The sequence below is a fragment of the Otolemur garnettii genome, unplaced genomic scaffold (genome assembly GCF_000181295.1).
Source record: "Otolemur garnettii isolate 467f Iridium unplaced genomic scaffold, OtoGar3 scaffold00014, whole genome shotgun sequence".
Taxonomy (NCBI): Eukaryota; Metazoa; Chordata; class Mammalia; order Primates; family Galagidae; genus Otolemur; species Otolemur garnettii.
The window spans coordinates 24,153,696-24,164,809 of NW_003852409.1; positions in this window are offsets into that span (position 1 = coordinate 24,153,696).

Below are 11,114 nucleotides of genomic sequence, written 5' to 3' on the forward strand. Positions count from 1 at the left end.
TGTTGTTTGGCGGGTCCGGGCTGGGGATTCGAACCCGCCAACTTAGGTGTACATGGCTGGCGCCTTAGCCGGTTGAGCTATAGGCGCTGAGCCAACTCTTGAGAGTCTTAATGATATTTACCAAAGACCCCACCTACACGGCAAACAATAACTGGGTGAAGGCAGCAGAGATCAGGCCAGCCCAGGAAAAAATGCCTTGACGGATGAAGCTGATTAGAAAAGCTCTTTGAAGCTGTAATTCATTTAAAACACTATTTCTAAAAAGAAGGAAAGCATAACAACCCAGTAACTTACTGGGTCTCAAAACCACAGCTAATTTAGCTGAGAGTGGGGAAGGCGGGGAGGGAAGTGTTCAGACTTTTGGAGAGTGATCACAGGGCCCTACATCATGAGCATTCGGGGTGATGGAGCAGGCAGGTGTTTTAAAGACAAGGGAACTGCAAGGAAGAGAAAAGAAGAAGGAAAAAAAGAAAGTGATGGATAAAAGTTTTAATCTTATAAAAGCATTTGCAGCTATTCCAGATTAATATGAAAGGAGATAATGGAAGAGAGCAGAAGATCTATTACTCCCATATTGAATTTGGTACAGCATGGTACGATATGGATTGGTGTCCCTGAAGCCAGGGTTTGAATTTGCTTCACGACTATCTCTACACTGCCAAGCGCCAAGTCTGGCATCTGGTGAGAACTTAGAAAACATGTGTAATGAGGGAATCTGGGGAATGTCACTGAAAACTCTTTTCTTTTTTTTTTTTTGAGACAGAGTCTCACTTTGTCACCCTCAGTAGAGTGCCAACTGAGTAGGTGACTACAGGCGCCCCCCAGAACACCTGGCTATTTTTAGAGATGGGATCTTGCTCTTGGTCAGACTGGTCTTGAACTCCTGAGCTCAAGCAATCCACCCACCTTGGCCTCCCAGAGTGCAAGGATTACAGGGGTCAGCCACCACGCCTGGCTCTTGAAAATCTTCTTGCCACCTCAGAGCCCTCACAAAAATTATCGTAGTCTGATAGAAGTCAGGTTTCTATTTTACTGGGGGTGTTGGCGGGAGGATCAGTCATTATTCCTTTCACAGCCTTGGCACTGTTGGAGTTATAGGAGTAAAACACTGCGAGTGTTTGTGTGATAGGGATGGATGCACCAGTCAAGGGGCAGACTTCAATGTTGTTACCTTAAAAAAAATCTTTTTTCCAGGGCAGCACCTGTGGCTCAAGGAGTAGGGCACCAGCCCCATATACCAGAGGTGGTGAGTTCAAACCCGGCCCTGGCCAAAAAAAAAAAAAAAAATTGCAAAAAAATTTTTTGTTTTTCATTTTATTGTGGTAAGAACATGTAATGTAAGACCTACTCTTTCAACAAATTTTTATGTGTGCAATACAATATAGTTGATTATAGGTCCTATGTCATACAGCAGATCTTTAGAGCTTATTCAATCTTGCCATCAGAGCCAAGAAAATGACATGTGTTTGTGTGTGTGGAATTGACTGGAAGATCTCTGAATAGCTCTGGAATTTCCAGAGGAAAGACAACTGTTAGGTCACAGGCAAGGCCAGACACCAAGACTGCAGGGGTCACAGAAGGAGGGACTCATGGCACTTTCTTTAGGGAAACTCCTCTTTTCTTAATGTTTGCTTTGGGGCCCAAGGAGCCAAAATGGCTTGCCGGTAGCCTCAACTTCCAACTCAGAGGAACCACTGTTATATCCCCTGGTAGAAGCTTCTCTCCCTTAGGCTTTGTGGTAGATTTAGGATGGCAGCAAATTCCTTACCACCTCCCTTAACTTCTCTCCATGAATCCAGGTTGACCAAGAGAATGCTTGGAAGTGATGCTTGGTCAGTTCCAGGACAGGCCTTTAATAAGACTGGCAGGTTCCTCTTCTTCCTTCTTAGAGCCCTGAGCTGCCATGTAATAAGTCCAGGCTATTTTGCCAGAGACATAAGCTACAAGAAGAGCACTGAGGCTCTGGAGGTCAAATGAGGAAGTTATCTTTGATGTCCTGCCCAGTCAAGCCTTCAGATGGCCCTGGCCCCACCTACCACCTGACTACAACCTCATAAAATACTCCAAGTAAGAACCTGCCAATGTGCAGAACCATGAGAGCTAATAATAAGATGTTTTAAGTTTTGAGGTGGTTTGTGACACAGGAATAGATAATCAAAAGAGGCTCTAAAACTTGTGGACTAGGAAGCCAGACATTTAGGAGCAGATACATGGATTCGGTGCTACCCTGAGAAATCCTACCCCTGAGTTCCTAAACCACTTGTTTTCATTATTACTCCATTTGGGTCCATTAAACAACAGAAAACCCAGACAACAGGGCCTTGGAAGTTTCCTTCTTTCACAAAAGCCTGTAAGTGATCTGGACTGGAGCAGCGTTCTAACATGTCAGGAACCTGGTCGTTGATCTTTTCTCTGTTTATGTATGACTTCAGCCTCTTGGCTCAAGGTAATGAGGAAGTAGGATAGAGGAAGGGATAAGGAAGAGCACAAAGGAAGATTACTTAAGGCCTCTTCGTGTCACTTCTGCTTATGTCCCATCAGCTAATATGTATCTCGTGGCCATGCCTCGCTGCAAAGGAGACTGGAAAATGCTGTCTTGATTCTGGTGACCATGCACCCAGTGCTAAACACTACTATTTTAGGTAAAAAAGGCTACTGGGAGGCATTCAGCCTTGCCTGTCTCACTGCCACATCTTGGAAAGAGAGACACAGGAAATAGCATCACATATGGGATGTTGACTCAGAGCATGGGTCCCTTCCAGAGGTGAGCCAGCAGCTGTCTCCCAGCCTGCACTGTGGGCCTCTACAAGGCCATTCTACTATGGTTATAAGGCCAGCTGCTCCTGATCATGGGTGGGGCCCATTAGGCAAAGAGTGACTCCTATGGGCCTTAGGCCATTGCCACTTCTGCTGTGAAGTGGATTCCCTGACGAGGTGTGATGTTGTGTGACATACCATGACTAGGTCAAAGCTTTCCAGGTTGTGGTGTTGGCAGAGGCATAAAGGGCAGGGAAATCAAATCCAAATCAAAAATAGATGCAGTACATGTTGCTGTGAGAACAACTTACCTGCTCCAGATGGAGTTAGCTCCAGCTGAGGAAGAGGGAGGCACGAGGCAGGAGGGACGTGTTAGCTTCCTCCTCCACAAGAGGGAGGTGCCCAGGAGAGATTGCAGACTGCAGACGGACAGTGGGTAGGAGCCTCCAAATCCTCCACAGCCTAGGGATAGCGCCATCCTTTCTTAAAAGAAACTTGGCAAAGTCGTGTAGTTGGCTGATATTGAAATTCAGCAACTCCTTAAATCTGAGCTTGGCTTCGGCGATCAAACCCATGGTGAAAAATTTTCACCTGGCCACAGAAAAGTCCTCAGTTTCAGTCTGTGCCTGGTGATAATCATCTCAAGAATTGAGCTTGTCGTTCTCCTGATTTAAGATACCTGGTGCTTTCAGAAGCAGCTGCCTACTGGTTTCAATCTCTCATCTCCCTTTTAGGTGGCTGAAGTTTTGGCTTCAGCTTGTCCAAAGTCCCAGGTAACCAAAGGAGATTATTTAATTAACCACTGTGATCCATGGGCTGCTAATTCCTATTCTAGAAGACAATTAGGATTCTCAGTGTCTGACTCCCTATCTCAACTCAAGAACCATGGATCAATTAGAGGAAAAACTAAGCTCCTGTTATAAAAATGCAAACTAGAGTAGCCTGTTGCCTCTGCGATGGGTGGTCCAGAGCAGCAGGGCAGCTTTGCTCCTTTGTCATTCATTCTGCTGCACAGATGAAGCTCAGAGCCTGGGTCCCTTCCAGAAGTAAGCAGCCCTCACACTGGGGTTCTAGCTGGTAAGAAAGAAGAAAGTGTCTTGGTTTGTAGCTGCCTCACTCCAATTCTCCATCTTGACATGACATTCTTCTTGGGCCTCCACATTGTCTTTGCTCTGTAGGAGTCTGTCTCTGTGTCCAAATTCCCCTTTATAATGACTCCAGTTAGCACCCAGCCTGACAATTTCATTTTAACTTGATTACCTCTGTAAAGTCCCTATTTCCAAATAAGATTACACTCAGAGATCCTAGGGGTTAGTATTTCAACATATTTGGGGGTGGGGGGTGGAAGATGATTCAACCCCAAACAGAGTCTATTGTCTGCAACCAACTCTTGGGTGCCAATATCTGAACCATTTCTAACAGAAGCAAACCTAAGCAAAGACAGAATGTATTGGAAAAATACTGGGTAGCTCCTGGAATCAAAGGAGAACTTGAACAATCAGGATTTGGGTGGCCCCAGGTAAAAATTTTTGGACATCGCCTTAGGGCCTGCCTCTAGATATCCTTCTGGACGAGTGTCCCTTTTCTCATGGTACAAATTCTTGCAAGAGTCAGCCTGTGGTGGGACCCCAGTCTGTTTAGTAAGTGGGGTCAAGGGATGCAAAGTCTTGCTAGGACCTCATGGCGTAAGGGAGGGACAGTTCCCCAAAAGAAAGTTGGGGCTGTGGCCAAAAGTTAGGTGGTGGTGGTGGTGGGGGGGGTGTTGTGGAGGTGTTTGCTATACATTATCATTCATTTAAGGAAGACTTCCAGCTCAGGCAGCTATGTTTCTAAATATCTGGCTCTCAAGGAGCCATTTAGTCATCTGGAAAATGCAGAGTTGTGGGGAAAGGCTGTGTCATGTGGTAAAAAGAGCCCTAGTGGTGGAATCAGGAGAGCAGGTTTTGTTTTGCTCTTCAAAATATTTGCAGATGGTATAATTCTGTCCTAAAAATGGAGAAGAATTAACTGAAAAGCTTTTGGAGACAAGAAAGTTCAACCAAGTATCAAGTTACTAACTGGAAGTAAAAATAATGTAATATAAATCAATTAGAAAAAAGCATAACAGAACCCAAAATGTTATTCAACTTAGCTACAAAGGCAATTTGTGAAAGAATAACGTCAGCAAGAAATGTAAGGGTCTCTATTAAGAAAAAACATCAAATTCTCCTTGGAGGCATAAAAGATGAAGAATGGAAAGACTTGGATAATAAAAATGGCATTTCTCCATAAATGAATTGATGCAGTGAAAGATTTCAGCTGAACAAATAAACACACAAAGACAAACCTCAGCCAATCAAAACCTTACTTAGGTTATTTAGTTTGAAAAACCCAAGTTTAATGAATTTTTTTGAGTCTAAAGTTCACAGGAATAATTCCAGTCCTTGGATAGCAGATCCTCATGGCCAATAAGCTTTCTCCCCAGGTTCTGATTCTGGCTTTGTCATTTAATGATCTTTGAGACCCTGGGCAGGAAATCTTACCTCTTTGAGTCTGAGTTTCCACATCTATGAAAGAGGATGACTTCTTGCTCCACAGCGCTATTGCAAGGATCATGTGAGAGAAATAATTTTATTTTATTGATTAAATTTTTTTTTTGAGACAGAGTCTCACTTTTTCACTCTTGGTAGAGTGCCATGGTGTCACAGCTCACAGCAACCTCAAACTCTTGGGCTTAAGTGATCCTCTTGCCTCAGCCTCCCAAGTAGCTGGGACTACAGGTGCCTGCCACAAATCCAGGCTATTGTTAGAGACTGGGGTCTGGCTGTAGCTCAGGCTGGTCTCAAACCTATGAGCTCTGGCAATCCACCTACCTCAGCCTCCCAGAGTGCTGGGATTATAGGCATGAGCCACCATGCCTGGTGAGAAAGAATTTGGTAATGCTCATTTATGGCACATTTAATAGGTTCCAGGAACTTTAAAAACTGTAAAGCACTTTTCATGCTATAGTTACTCTTATTGGTTTTTATTCTCCATCGATGACAGATAAATGGAAAATACTACCGTGCAAAAGGTGCCCATTGCTCTGATTCTGCAAAAAGACAAACACCTTTTAGCAAACTCAGTTACATGATGATTTACAAATATTTGACTCCTGTGAAGGAGAGAAAAGCTAATGCAAGCTGCTTGCTGCACCAGAGGGAGAAGTCATTTGCTCAGCTACTTACTGGTCACAGAACTCAGCAAAATGCTATGTCTCCCTGCAACCCCCTCAACTCATGTTATCTGTAGACTGAAAGGTTTTGGACTTTAAGGTATTTGAGAGCATAAACTTTGGAGTCTTTTCAGATCTTGGTTTGAATTCTAGTGCCAAAAACTTGTTCTTTCTTTCCTTGGGCTTCAGGCATAACAGTATCATCTCCCTCATTAAGGAGACCTGCAGATTAACTATGAGAATAAATACAAAATAAACCCAATGGGGTGTGGCTCACGCCTGTATTCCTAGCTCTCTGGGAGGCGGAGGCAGGAGAATTTCTTGAGCTCACAAGTTTGAGACCAGCCTGAGGAACATCGAGACCCACATCTCTAAAAATAGCTGGATGTTGTGGTGGGCCTGTAGTCCCAGCTACTCAGGAGGCTGAGGCAAGAGGATTGCTGGAGCCCAAGAGTCTGAGGTTGCTGTGAGCTGAGACACCATGGCACTCTACCCAGGGCAACAAAGTGAGACTGTCTCAAAAATACATAAATACATAAATAAATAAATACAAGATGCCTGGAACCTAGTAAATGTTCAATAAATGGCAGCACCTGTGGCTTAGTGAGTAGGGCACCAGCCCCATATACCAAGGGTGGCGGGTTCAAACCAAACTGCAACAAAAAATAGCTGGGCGTTGTGGCAGGTGCCTGTAGTCCCAGCTACTCAGGAGGCTGAGGCAAGAGAATCACCTAAGCCCAAGAGCTGGAGGTTGCTGTAAGCTGTGACACCACAGCACTCTACCAAGGGCAATAAAGTGAGGCTCTGTCTCAAACAAACAAACAAACAACTCAATAAATGGGTATTATAATTAGGTGTTGTACTTGGCGCCATTATTCTTACTCCAATGGGCTTTGCAGCTTTAAAATTCCATACTATGTCATGGAATAGCTAAAACAGAAAGAAATCAGAAACTGTTCCTTTAATAGGGCTTGAATCAGTAGTTGCAAGGAAGATATTTTTCTGGAAGATGGCCTGTGTGTTCACAGGGCCTCATTTAACCTGGGTGACTCAGCTAGGCCCTGCCTCCTCTAGAAAAAGGGGGAGAGAGGAAGGAGGAGCCAGCCTGGAAGGCCACAGCTCATAGTCTCTCAGAGAGTCTAGTCCAAGGATTTTTAACTTTTACAAATGTATATTAAACTGAAGAACTTTTTTGTTCTTGTAAATATTGGTTGCCAACTCAAAGCTCTGCTCTTCTTCCTTGGAAGCAGAACCCTGGCATCACTCAGGATCAGGCCACTGAGCAGCTCTGGAGAGAAGGTTGCAACAGCTCAGACAAGGCATAGGAGGAAGGCTCAGTGTTGCCAGTGATTGGTTAGGAATGGGCATGTGACATTGTTCTAACCAATCAGGGGAAGGCTGCAGCTGGGCTTCTGGGAAATTTTCCCTCATTTTTAAGAAAGGATGTGATTTTCATTTCTGGTGAGAGTGGAAGATAGTACAACCCTCATGGAAGGTAGTTTAGTTTCCTAGTGCTGCTGCCACTACTTACCACTTGGTGACTTAAAACAACAAATTATTCTCTTGGAGTTCTGGAGAAGGTCAGAAGTGTTATTGGACTGAAACTAAAGTGACAGCAGGGCTGTGCTCCCTCTTTGGGCTTACAGGGAAAATCTGCTATCTCGCCTTTGCCACCTTTTAGAGTTTCATTCCTTCCATTACTTGGCACACGGCTCCTTCCTCCATCTTTAAGGCCAGCAATGTACCATCTGAAAATCTCTGCTCTGTCTTTATACTGCCTTTTCTTTCGTGGTTAAACCCCCTTCCATCTCCCCTTTGAAAGGACACTTATGATTACATTTGGGGGTCATCTGGATAATCCAGGATACTTTCCCCATCTCAGGATTCTTGACTTAATCACATCTGCAAAATCCTTTTGCTATATAAGGTAACATCCACAGGTTCCAGGAATTAGGATCTGTATGTCTATAGGGGCCATTAATTAGTCTACCTCAGAGGGGATTTTGGCACTAGCTAGCAATATTACGTGTTAATGTTTTTTTAAGTTAGGCTTATTGCAGTGTCATTTACATGTAGTAAAATTTACTCTTTTTACTGTATAATCTCACGAGTTTTGACCAACACAAATCATTGTGTAACTGCACCACAATCAAGATGTAAATCCAAGAGATTCACATACCTTGCCCTTGTGTAATCAAACCATTTCTTTGTCCTAGCTTCTGGCAATCACTAGTCTGTTCCCTGTCCCTGTAATATTACCTTTTTGAGAATGCCAGATAAAAGGAATCCTAGAGGATGTAGTTTTTTTAAAAATCTAGTTTCTTTCCCTTAGCATAGTGCATTTGAAATTCATCCAAGGGCTCGGCGCCTATAGCTCAACCGGCTAAGGCACCAGCCACGTACACCTAAGGTGGCGGGTTCGAATCCCCAGCCCGGACCCGCCAAACAACAATGACGGCTGCAACCAAAAACTAGCCGGGCGTTGTGGCGGGCGCCTGTGGTCCCAGCTACTTGGGAGGCGGAGGCAGAAGACTCGCTTGAGCCCAGGAGTTGGAGGTTGCTGTGAGCTGTAATGTCACGGCACTCTACCCAGGGCGACAGCTTGAGGCTCTGTCTCAAAAAAAAAAGAAATTCATCCAAGTAGTAGTGTATCAGGACATGAGTGGTTTTCAATTTTTGGTGATTATGAATAAATGTTCAAGTATAGACAAGTTTTGTGTAAATGTTAAGTTTTCATTTCTCTTGAGTAAATATGTAGGAAAGGGATTTCTGGATATATTATAAATGTACTGCATGTCAAATTTTATAAGGGACTGACAAAATGTTTTCCAAAGTGGCTACACTATTTTGCATTCCAACTATGCAGGAGAGTTCCAGTTGCTCTACATCCTCTCCAGCATTCGGTGTTGTCAGATTTCTTTCTCTTAATTATAGGCATTCTGAGAGGCAGGCTGTATACAGTGATCCCACTTCTACATATCTATCACAGAGGTGCAGTGGCAAAAATATGAAAAGGTGAATGTATGAAGCAAACCTATTCATCTCTATTTGTAATCACAAGAAAATGGAAACAAACCAGATGCCCATCAATAGAAGACTAATTGAATAAACCATGGTCCATCCCCCATTGGAGTATTATGCATTTATAACAAGGAACAAGAAATTTTTCTACTACTATGTGTGACCTCTAGGATATATATATATATATATATATACTACAGAGGGTACAAAAAAAAGGCATACACATTTAAGAAAGGAAAAAGCTGTATTACAGTTGTAATATTCGAGTTACTTTTGTTTTGGAGCCCTGTGTAGAATGTCATAGCATCATCATAGCTCACATCAACCTCAGCCTCTTGGATTTAAGTGATCCTCCTGCCTCAGCCTCCTGAGTAGCTGGGACTACAGGTGTCTGCCACATTCCTGGTTAGGTTTGTTTTTTCCCCCTATTTCTAGTAGAAACATGATCTTGCTCTTGCTTAAGCTAGTCCTAAACTCCTGAGCTCAAGCAATCTACCCTTGGCCTACCAGAGTACTAGGATTACAGGTGTGAGCCACTGCATCCGGCCTTCAAGTCACTTTTGACTTCTACAATCATAAGAGACACAAGATAGAATATACAACATAACAAACATTATGTATTTATATTGAATATTACAATTTTAATACAGTTCTTTCTTTTTTTTGTTGCAGTTTGGCCGGGTCTCAGGCTTGAACCTGCCACCCTCGGCATACGGGGCCGGCACCCTACTCCTTGAGCCACAGGTGCTGCCCAGTTCTCTCCTTTCTTAAAATGTGTATACATTTTTTGGCATTCTCTCTGTGTGTATACTTTTTTAAAGTAAAAAGACATATGTAGAGTATGCAATCATTTACCTACAAATAAATGAAGAAGCTATAAAAATGAAATAAAATATGACTATAACAAAAGGGAGGGAATGGAGAGGAAGAGACAGGAAAGAAGGCGGCTTTTAAAAATGTAGCTTGCTTTGTAGATTTAACTGTGGAACAAAGTATTTTATATAATTACAAACAAAAATTTTAAAGTAGATGACCCTAACTGTGCATCCAGTTGATGACATAACCACACAGAGAAAACTTTGAATAACTTTAAATTGTTATCATTTGACTCTATTTCTCTAGAGGAATATATCTGACAAAAAGAATAACTAGATCAGGGTCCTTAAGAATTCAGATATTTGGCATAGTTAATAGAGATATAGATCTAAGATTGCTAAGGTTGAGTAAAAATTGTAGTCCTCCATTTCGATTGGAAATATTAAAACGAACACATTATACCTGTTATCTTTAGAAACAAAATATATTTCTTTATTTTTGACACAGTCCCACTATGTTGTCCGTAGGGTAGGTTGCCATGGCGTCACAGCTCACAGCAACCTCAGACTCTTGGGCTTAAGCGATTCTCTTGCCTCCGCTTCCCACATAGCTGGGACTACAGACACCCACCACAATGCCTGGCTATTTTTTGGTTGCAGTTGTTGTTTAGCTGGCCCGGGCCTGAGTCAAACCCACCAACCTTGGTGTATGTGGCTGGCGCCATAACCACTGTGCTACAGGCACTGAGCCAACAAAATATATTTCTTAGCTATGCCAACTAAAAAGAATTGAAATTCAAGAAAACACATTTTGTTAGAGATGGGGTCTGACTATTTTGCCCAGGCTGGAGGCAGTTGCCATTTATAGGCATGATCATAGCACACTGCCACCTCAAACTCTTGGGCTCACCTTTTGGCCAGAGTCTCCATCTTCCAGTAGTTTGCCAAAATGATGAACATATAGGGAGAGAGGAGATGCACCTAGTACGTGTTCTCTAGGCCTTTTAGAAAACATGGAGTTGTTTTGTTTACATGCTCATCTACAAGAAAGGTGATATTGTAGACATCAATAGGATGGATACTGTTCAAAAAGGCATGCCACACAAACGTCACCATGGCAAAACCGGACAAATCTAGAGTGTTGCCCAGCATGCTGTTGGGATTGTTGCAAACAAACAGGGGCTAGATTCTCGCCAAGAGGATTAATGTCCATATTGAGAATATTGAGCAGTATAAGAGCTGGGAAAGCTTCCTTTGTGAAGGAAAATGATCAGGAAAAGAAGGAAACCAAAGGGAAAGTTACCTGTGTTCAACTGAAGCTCCCGCCT